We start from the raw sequence: 9,945 nt of genomic DNA, 5'->3' as shown, positions 1-9,945 counted from the left end.
GTAAAAGCACAGCAATGCTGCCGGTGCTCACCCCGTGGGGCGGGGTCTGGGTATGGGAGCTAAATACGTAGCGGCCTGGGCCCCTGACTGTTGGGCATAGGTGAGCATTTGCAAGCGGCTGGGTGTTATGTTGTTAAGTGATGTGCTGTTTTGTGATATTGTTTATGTCTCAGTAAGACTTTATTTGAAGAAAGTTGCCAGTCATATTTCAATGTTTTTGGAAAAAAACAAAATCACATTGGTATTTGTCTCTTGAAAAAGACCCATCATCAATTGCCTAAAAAATACAAGTTGAAGAAAACTGAAGAAATATGTACTCTTACCAGATGAAAATGAATCAAAGAGAAGAGCTAATGCTGCAAATGTGGACAGCTGAGCCCTCTTTCTCATGCATAGGCAGAAAAACAGGATGATGTGGCAGTGGTAAGAGAATAAAATTAGGCCGATATGACAATTTGGCCAAAAAATGACTGAGGCAATCATGCTATGAGGCTAACGATACACATTACGTGACACCTGTAAAAGGAGGCAGAAAAACAAACACCCAGCTTTGGGAAGCATTGTGTTTCCTTGTTTGGATGATGACGTTGCTCCAGAGCATCCTAAACGGCTGTATCAGGAGGTTGCAGCGGCTCCAAATGGTCCAAATGACGATGTCGTGAAAAAGAGACGTCGTTGTTTGGATGATGACGTTGCTCCAGAGCATCCTAAACGGCTGTATCAAGAGGTTGCAGCGGCTCCAAATGGTCCAACTGACGATGTTGTGAAAAAGAGACGTCGTCGTTTGCATCATGACGTTGCTCGAAAGCATCCTAAACAGCTGTATCATGGAGTTCCACTGCCTCCAAATTAAAAGAAGCAGCCTCACAGTGAAAGGTCCTGAATCTGTCCCAGGTCTTCTCTGTGTTGAGTTTCCATGTTCTCTTGTGTGGGTTGTCGCCGGGTGCTCCGGTTTCCTCCCATTAAAAAAAAAAAAAAAAAACACAAACAAGAGACGTGGGAGTTAAAAGAAGTCACCCTTAATCCAGAAATGTTGCATTTCCTTGTTTGGAGCATGAGATTGCTCTGAAGCGACCTAAACAGAGATATAAATATGTATAAAGATATGTATATCTTTATCTCTCTATATATGTATGTGCAATCGACTGTAAAAGCACAGCAATGCTGCCGGTGCTCACCCCGTGGGGTGGGGTCTGGGTATGGGAGCTAAATACGTAGCGGCCTGGGCCCCTGACTGTTGGGCATAGGTGAGCATTTGCAAGCGGCTGGGTGTTATGTTGTTAAGTGATGTGCTGTTTTGTGATATTGTTTATGTCTCAGTAAGACTTCATTTGAAGAAAGTTGCCAGTCATATTTCAATGTTTTTGGAAAAAACCAAAATCACATTGGTATTTGTCTCTTGAAAAAGACCCATCATCAATTGCCTAAAAAATACAAGTTGAAGAAAACTGAAGAAATATGAACTCTTACCAGATGAAAATGAATCCAAGAGAAGAGCTAATGCTGCAAATGTGGACAGCCGAGCCCGCTTTCTCATCCATAGGCAGAAAGGCCGGATGATGCAGAAGTGGTAGGAGAATAAAATTAGGCCGATATGAAAATTTGGCCAAAAAATATGAACTCTTACCAGATGAAAATGAATCAAAGAGAAGAGCTAATGCTGCAAATGTGGACAGCTGAGCCCTCTTTCTCATGCATAGGCAGAAAACCAGGATGATGTGGCAGTGGTAGGAGAATAAAATTAGGCCGATATGACAATTTGGCCAAAAAATGACTGAGGCAATCATGCTATGAGGCTAACGATACACATTACGTGACACCTGTAAAAGGAGGCAGAAAAAGAAACACCCAGCTTTGGGACGCATTGTGTTTCCTTGTTTGGATGATGACGCTGCTCCAGAGCATCCTAAACGGCTGTATCAGGAGGTTGCAGCGGCTCCAAATGGTCCAACTGACGATGTCGTGAAAAAGAGACGTCGTTGTTTGGATGATGACGTTGTATTTGTCTCTTGAAAAAGACCCATCATCAATTGCCTAAAAAATACAAGTTGAAGAAAACTGAAGAAATATGAACTCTTACCAGATGAAAATGAATCAAAGAGAAGAGCTAATGCTGCAAATGTGGACAGCTGAGCCCTCTTTCTCATGCATAGGCAGAAAAACAGGATGATGTGGCAGTGGTAGGAGAATAAAATTAGGCCGATATGACAATTTGGCCAAAAAATCACTGAGGCAATCATGCTGACGCTCACGATACACATTACGTGACACCTGACATAAACTAGCCCTATATCTCTACTCATAAATGGTCGTTATATCAATTTCAATGTCAAATTGATCTTTTTCCTCTCCGGGAACCATCACCTTACCGCGGTGGAGAGGTTTGTGTGTCCCTATGACCCTGAGGGCTGTGTTGTCTGGAGCTCCTGGTGGGGTTTCCCATGGCAAATTGGTCTCAGGTGAGGGGCCAGACTAAGAATGGTTTTGGTAATTTGAGATTTTAATATTAATTTATTTTCACATTTAATATTTCCCAATATAATATTTTCTTTTACAACAGCTTTTGTCCCTATCTGTATACCTTTTTTATTTACCCACATAAATATCCTTATGTTGATTATCAAATGGCTGCTAAGTGACGCCTTCAAGGCACACCTTCATTTACATATGGGTGAAAAATAGAGAATGTGTTGTCTGTCTCTGTGTCTCTCTCTCTCTCTCTCTCTCTGGTTGCACATCTCTCTGTGATAAACGGTTCGATATGCATCTAGATACACAGGTTACGATTCGATTCAAAAACGATATCCTTTTATTACAGACCGATTCGATTCGAATCGATTCCATACAGTGTAAGAACGATACGATTCGATTCTACGGTTAATATTTGTTGTAGATATTTTATAAAATAAAGAAGCCGATTCTATGAAAGTGACAGTACAATAGTTTCTTTTCAAATATGTAAAATACCACATATCCCCAAACATTGTGGCTGTATGGCACTGGCAAAAAAAAAAATAAAAAAACAGAATAACAAAATCACATGTCAATGTATTTATTTTTTAGACATGGAACAAATAAAAGTCTGGCTGATTCGTTGGATGGCGGTCACAGGACAGTGTCGTGGACGCTACCCGTGCTGCGGCGCCTCTTGTGGCGCAAGTTGAGACACAAGCGATTGACATTCAAAGCCTTCTGTCTCTCACGTGCGGTCGTGGAGTGCCTGCGGTCTCACGGCAGCGTCGCAGCCGCCTACCTGTGCTGCGCCCGCCTCTCCACCTCCACCTCCTCCATGTTCCGTTTTGTCCCTTGTTTATCACTCATACCAGCTAGGCAGTTACGGCGTTTCGCCGGCATATATCACACAGTCTTCTTCAACAGATACAGTTTGCAAATTCTTTAAGAACTTTTCATCCACGTTGGTTTAAAAAAGGTTCATTTCTGTATTTATGAATTAATTCTGCATTTTGAGCTCAATAAAGATGGACATTTGTGGATCTACGAACAGCAAGGTGGGATGTTTTGTCTGTTTACTCTGTTCAAGGAACCTGAAAGAAGCTCCACCATTAATTAAACAATTCAATATAATATTTTATGTGTTTTGTGAAATTTTGGAAAACAAAACATTTGACAGTAATGTTTGACAGTCCTGAGCTCTTGATTAAAAGCTCCTTTATTGATTATCACCTAAATCTTAATGTTTTTAACCAGAATTCAACAACATCCAACGTTGACACATTGTTTACCGATCCAGATTTCATCGTGGATTGCGATAAAAAAGCGCTCAAATAAGTTGATAGTGGTGAGCTGCCATTATTGGGAGGATTGTAAATATCTTCATGATCATGTGTCTGTTCTGTGACGCAATAAAAATATTAGTTTTCCTTCACAAAATGTGAAATGTGTTTCAAGCATATTGTGATGGATATTGTGAGTCTGGTTACCGGGTTGTTTCCGTAGTGAGACACTCCGCGGGGCCACTGTGACGTCAGCAGGATGTCGACTCCTCTGAACTTGGAGCTGCTGGTCAGCGGCGCCAAGAGGGCCGACAGGTCTTTGGATGTGAAGCAGTGAGACCGTGCCGGTTCCTGCGAGGCCTCCCGACCGCCGACGTAGGCGATCTGTAACCCCGACACGCCAGTAAACACGCCGCGGTGACCTAAAGACACACAGATGGTTCAGCGACGGGGAACTTGTGTGTCCAATGCACAGCCCCGAGCCCTGAGAGTCTCACCCAGATACGTGATGCTGTCGGCCAGCTCGCAGCCATCAGAGCTGGGGAGACGCTTCACCGTCTCCTGGCTCGCTGCCCTGAGGATGTACGTGTGGATGGGAGCTGGGGAGGTACAAAACAAAGACTTCAGGTCTGACTCATCAGCTGATCAAAGTGTGGAATCCAAAATGTATCAGCCTGGTTTACAGCGGTTTAATACAAATAAATCATTTGTCTTGGATACGCTAAAAGGAAATCCTCGTGGCAAAACTCATGAGGAATTAAAATAATTGAATTATTCAAAGAAAATGTTGCTTTTCTCTTCAGCTGGGTTGTAAATGTGTTTCACTTATTAAACGTCAGGTTCTTCACCTTTCCTTCACTTGTTTTAGAGACCAAATAACGTAACTTAGCAACAACGTCATGTACAAACTGATGATGGGTGAGAATACAGTCCAACACGGGGCAATTGTTCCATACAACTTGTGCAGTAAAGTTTGAATCCAAACGTGTAGTGAATTCCTAAAAGGAAAGGTTGGAAGTGGGTGTGACGGCCGGTTCTCACTTTCTTGGCTCCGGTTTTGTACTGCTGCCACTCGGCTTCGGCCTCCGGCGTCGTCCCAAAGAACTCCCCGACACACAGCAACAGCTGCAAGACACCGGACATCAGAATCACACTCGTTGTGTTTTCTGCAACTTTCAAACTTAAACGTCACACCAACTCACATCAAACTGGCCCGTCTTCTTCTGGATGGCCTGGACTCGACTGAACAGAGAGTTCAGCCTCCCTTCAACGTCTCCACACGCCAAGCTGCAAACAGACACGTTGATACTTTAGTCCAACAACACATGAACCGACATGAAGAGGAAGGAAACACAGAAGACAAATAACTGGCTGCTTCCAGCGTGTCCGAAAAAGTAAGACTGACATCGTATTCGTTGGTTAGCATGTAGAGCTGCATATTGAAGACAACGTTTCACTTCGGCAGACATAACACCAATATATGGACATTGGAAAATTAAATAATATGCATACTCAGGTATTATGGTGGCGTGTATGTAAGTCAAATTGTTCAGTCCCCACTACGGATGTTGTTTATGTTTCTTCATCAAGTTTTATGACACACAGAAATGTGCCGATGAGCAACAAGACTTTATAATATCACTTTTTCCATTAGGTTCGGTGAATGTGATCGCTTCTTATCGGGTTCATTCAAACGTAATGGATTTGTATCACGTTTATTACGTAGAAAGCCTCCCTTGTCCAGCAGATATGCTACTAGCATAAACCAGACAATGAAATCTGACACACAAGCTGTCAGTGGCGTCAATTCAGCCAAAGCTAAGGTATGGCAAGGTTACTAGTCACATGACTTAACTACAGTATCAATCAATATACATGCCCAGCAAAGAATCACAGCAAAAGTGACAAGTCTGCTATGTAGCTTATCTCTGTGGTTAGGAAAATTTTAACTTTTTCAAATGCAGCCTCACTCACATCGGGCTAACATAACTATGGACACAAACACTTAACTAAGCACGTCCATCAATCAATTCAGTCAAATGCGCCGTTACGCATCCGTTTTCAGCACCATGGATAGCAAGCGGCAGTAAAGAGCAGTAGTAGCCTTTCTGACAAACACAATTTCACTCATTCTGTTCACTTCATTCACTATGTAATTGCAACAATATCACGTGAACATACCAGGTCAACTTAAAACTGTTAAAGTCCAAATGCAAAGAGGAGAGGGAGGGAGGGAGAAGAAAAGAGAAATCATAATTTTTCAAACAGATTAATAAGATGTTGGGGTAGTGTATCTTACCTTAAGATGAACTTTCAGAATTAATCCATCAGTGGATAACGCCGAGGCCTCAAACCGGTAAATTCATTGACAAGTTCATCTGGGTCCAGTGATTTGAACTCTACAGTCCATGATTCATCATTTCAGCACTGAAAGGACAAAATGTGAGGAGCAGCTGAGACAGAGAAAAGCAGGTCACATGATCAGAGGTCACATGATCAGAGGTGATGGTCAGAAACCAATCTGTTGCTCTGGATGTCCAGTTAAAGTAAAGTTTCACTCTGGGTGCAGTCCAATAGTCAAAAAATAAGGTCCTAACTCCTATTCCTAACTCCTATTCCTTGACCTCTGGAGGAAACGTCAAAGGGTCAAGGAAAGGCGATAGGAGAACTTAAAAGGATTTAGGAAAAGAGAATCCGACCGGACTTTCACTAAGCTACGTCATTATAATGCTACTGATGAGTGACAGCTGATGATCGGCGCCGGCGATTGACGTGCGTCTGCGCTGGAGAAACTACAATAATGGACTACAAAAAACGCGTCGTCCACTTCTCCACATGGCTCTTATCATGGCGGCCACTTGTTTACTTCTGGGTCACTTCTTCAGTTAGGAACCTTCCTAAGAAAATAGACTATTGGACTGCACCCTTTGTCTTAATGTTAGTGATCGCCACTTCACTCATATGTTAGCGAGTAGCTAACACGTAGCGTGGCACGACAAGCAAAAGTTCACCTCCCCTCCAGCTGATCGGATCTCTGACCCTCATTTAAGACGTCACGCAACCGGCGACGGCGACTTGTTACACGTCACGGCCTCTCTGGTTCCACAAAACCGGCGTGATTGTAGCGTTACCTCTGTGTAAAAGCGCCTGATCTAAATGTTCTCCTCTGTTAATGACTTAAAATCAGCTGAAAAAAGATTTTGTTCAGTTCCTTGGTTGTTTTTCATCTTTGAAACAGGTGGAAAACTCCAAACACGAGGTGCACATATTGTGTTTTAGTCAATTATGTTACTTAAAACATGAATTATTTTCGTGTCTGTCGTGGTCCTCTTCACCCTCTTGTGGCCAAAATGAGTATCACAACAAACACCATCATCTGCTGCTGATGACTTTTTACTATTATGAGCGTTTCTCCTGCAGCACTGCTCTGATGAAACGTCGTAGTGCATTTCTGCCATGGGGAATAACTATGTTCTAATTATTGTCTTATTCTGAACCCTTCTATGGTGCTTCGGTGGTTCCTGGTAGACGGACCCTCCTCATGTTCTGAGGTTTTTGAGACTGTGTCCTGATCTGATGCAGGGTCCAGTGTTTAGACTGGAAACCCTCCCCATTTAGAAAACGCAGCACTAGAGCTGTTCTCCCAGACCGGCTGGACTCACGGTGCCTGCGGGGCTGCTTGGTCTGTCCGTGAGGACCCCCGTCCCCTCGCTCACGCTGCTGCTCTCGTCCTCGTCCGTCTGGATGTCTCTTCCTGCCGCGGCCCCGGAAACCCCCCGCCTGCTTCTGGCTCAGGTCGAAGAAGAACTAGGCCGGCTCCTGAACAGACGACAGGAAGGACAGACACAGAATAAAAATGGATCACATGACCACATTCAGCACCTATAAGTGACCTGGAGTGTCATTTTCTTTTTAAAGAATCTCACTGGCAGTCATGATAAGAGCTGGAAATAATAAAATGCTACTAGATTTAAAACCCTATACATGTAAATGAGGTAGGTTAGTTCACGTGTATTTATTAAGAACCTGAGCGGTTCAGACAGGACACGCCCCTCTGAGAGCCAATTAAAGAGCAGGCTTCAAAGCAGACAAACGAGTTTTGAAAACATTTCCACAAAGATTTGACGAGTCATCAGATCGGCTCACCGATCAGACGGTTTAGAACGACTACCAGCTGATAACAGTCAGTGGCTGATCAGCTGATATTCATAAGAAAGGCATGAAAGCTCTCGGTACCTCCTCCTGTGCGGCGCTAAAGTCCACCTTCAGTTTGTCGGTCTTGTCTTTGGCCGAGGCTCTGTACGGGTTTTCTGTCCCGTCCTTCGGCTGCTTCACCAGCTCCGACGGATCCATGGACTTCATGGGGATGATGTTGAAGGCGTACAAATACTGCAGCAGACAGACAGACAGCTCTGGATGTGATGGCGTGTATCGTACGGGCCCGTTAACCAAAATAAAATGTGTGGCACAATTATCACTTGATACCCCAAAAACTCACGTTAAACTGAAATTTAACTCAAAACGTCATAACACAGCTATGTTCAGCACAGAGAATATGGATGAGATAAACCAGCAACACTTGCTAATATGAATCACAGATTGTCCTTATGGAAATGTTCCACACAGAATAAACTCATTCACTATTCAAGTCACTTTAAATGTTCTCCTTTTTTTCTTCAAATGAATAACACAACACAATAAGATGCACTTCAACCTTCAAAGGATATGTTCGAGAGGATGAAAATCCTGGCAATGCATCTCCATACTAGTAGCTCAGTTCGTCACACGATCCACTTGGAGAATAACGGTTCAATACAGCAGCGTAGTGGAGGTTTCTGCCCAGTCTGACAGCCGACAGCTTCACTTCCTCTTCGGTCTCGAAGCGCCACCATCCGGGTCACGGCAGCAAAGATGTAACCCAGCCCGTGTGAGATGGTGCCTCTCTACACCCGAAGACTCTGCGTTGTGTTGATGTGTGATTTTGTTGGGTCAATGCGAGGGACGAGTCGGACACACGGACGGTCAAGATCGTGGCTGAGACCGCGCCGTTTATTAAGTGTCGATGCTGGCGGCTCCACCTCGCAAACCATAAACAAACACTGACGTCAGTCAAGTCATATGTCACGAAGTCATAAAGTAATTGTACAGTATTCAAAATAAAGCGATGGGCCCTCACAGCTATTAAACCCCTTAAAACAAGGTTCCAGCTCAAAACACAGAGCATGAGAGAAAACCCACAGGAAGATTAGCTAGCACACAAACAGCTAACAAAGCTAGCCATAATCACGACTCGTATAAAACCAGGCAATAAATCCTAACACTTCATCATGGTGGTAGACAAACATCTCAATAAACACATAATTTAAATGGAAGAGCGAATTAACGATGTATGGTCAAGATATTTTACTAAGATGTGGAGAGATATCTATAGTGCTTACCTTGCAAACCATAACCAAACACTGAACCAACATGGCTGCCCGCGGAGCAAATAGCTGCAAACACGTGTCCGGTAAAGCACAAACAGCACCAATCGCGTACAATCGCGTAACGCCTGAGGGCATAAACAATTAAACAGCGCCGTCTATTGGCCAAATTAGGCAACTGCATACATTGATGTTTCTCCATCAAGTTTTAACACACAGAAATATGCCGAACTAAGTGGATTTGTATCACGTTTATTTACGTAGAAAACCTCCCTTGTCCAGCAGATATGCTACTAGCATAAACCAGACAATGAAATCTGGCACACAAGCTGTTACACCATGGTCCTGATGAAATACACATTTTAAAAAGGACCACATATTCATGGTATTTTAACAAGATTAAGTGCCATTGAAGTTTATATGAAGTATTTCTACAGTTAAACTTACACTCTCACTGGTTGTTCCGCCATATGTTGTTTTTTGGAGCTTGAAAATCTGGTTCGTCGCTAATAGTGGTCGATCGATATAATAGCGGAACCTTTCTTTTTTCTTTTCCTTACAATCTATAGTTGCAAAATGTGTTTTAAAAATACGACATATGTATTAAGTATTAATGTAGATTTTTATGTCTGCTCCAAATCATTTAAGTCGATCAAAAACAACAAATAAATAAGTCAGGTTGTTAGCCGGAGAGATTTTAGAGCGGAGACGGTGGTTGCCAGGTGAGATTCTTTCATGTAAATTAAGTTACAAGTAATTTACCATTTTATCCGTATAATCGCAACGAA

At 43.0% G+C, this 9,945-nt stretch overlaps 1 long non-coding RNA gene across 1 annotated transcript; it reads right to left on the bottom strand.

Annotated features, from left to right (window-relative positions):
* Positions 1–4,229: 4,229 nt before the first annotated feature.
* On the bottom strand, positions 4,230–9,632 carry LOC311024473. Its single transcript, XR_014598309.1, has 4 exons — positions 9,605–9,632; positions 4,937–5,021; positions 4,776–4,859; positions 4,230–4,333 (listed from the first exon to the last, which is right to left on the bottom strand). It is a non-coding gene; the product is annotated as an uncharacterized lncRNA (long non-coding RNA).
* Positions 9,633–9,945: the final 313 nt, after the last annotated feature.

This window comes from Eutrigla gurnardus (assembly GCF_963514095.1).
Source record: "Eutrigla gurnardus genome assembly, chromosome: 14".
NCBI lineage: Eukaryota > Metazoa > Chordata > Actinopteri > Perciformes > Triglidae > Eutrigla > Eutrigla gurnardus.
Note: the sequence above shows the minus strand (reverse complement) of the source record. Positions and strands in the feature narration are given on the sequence as shown.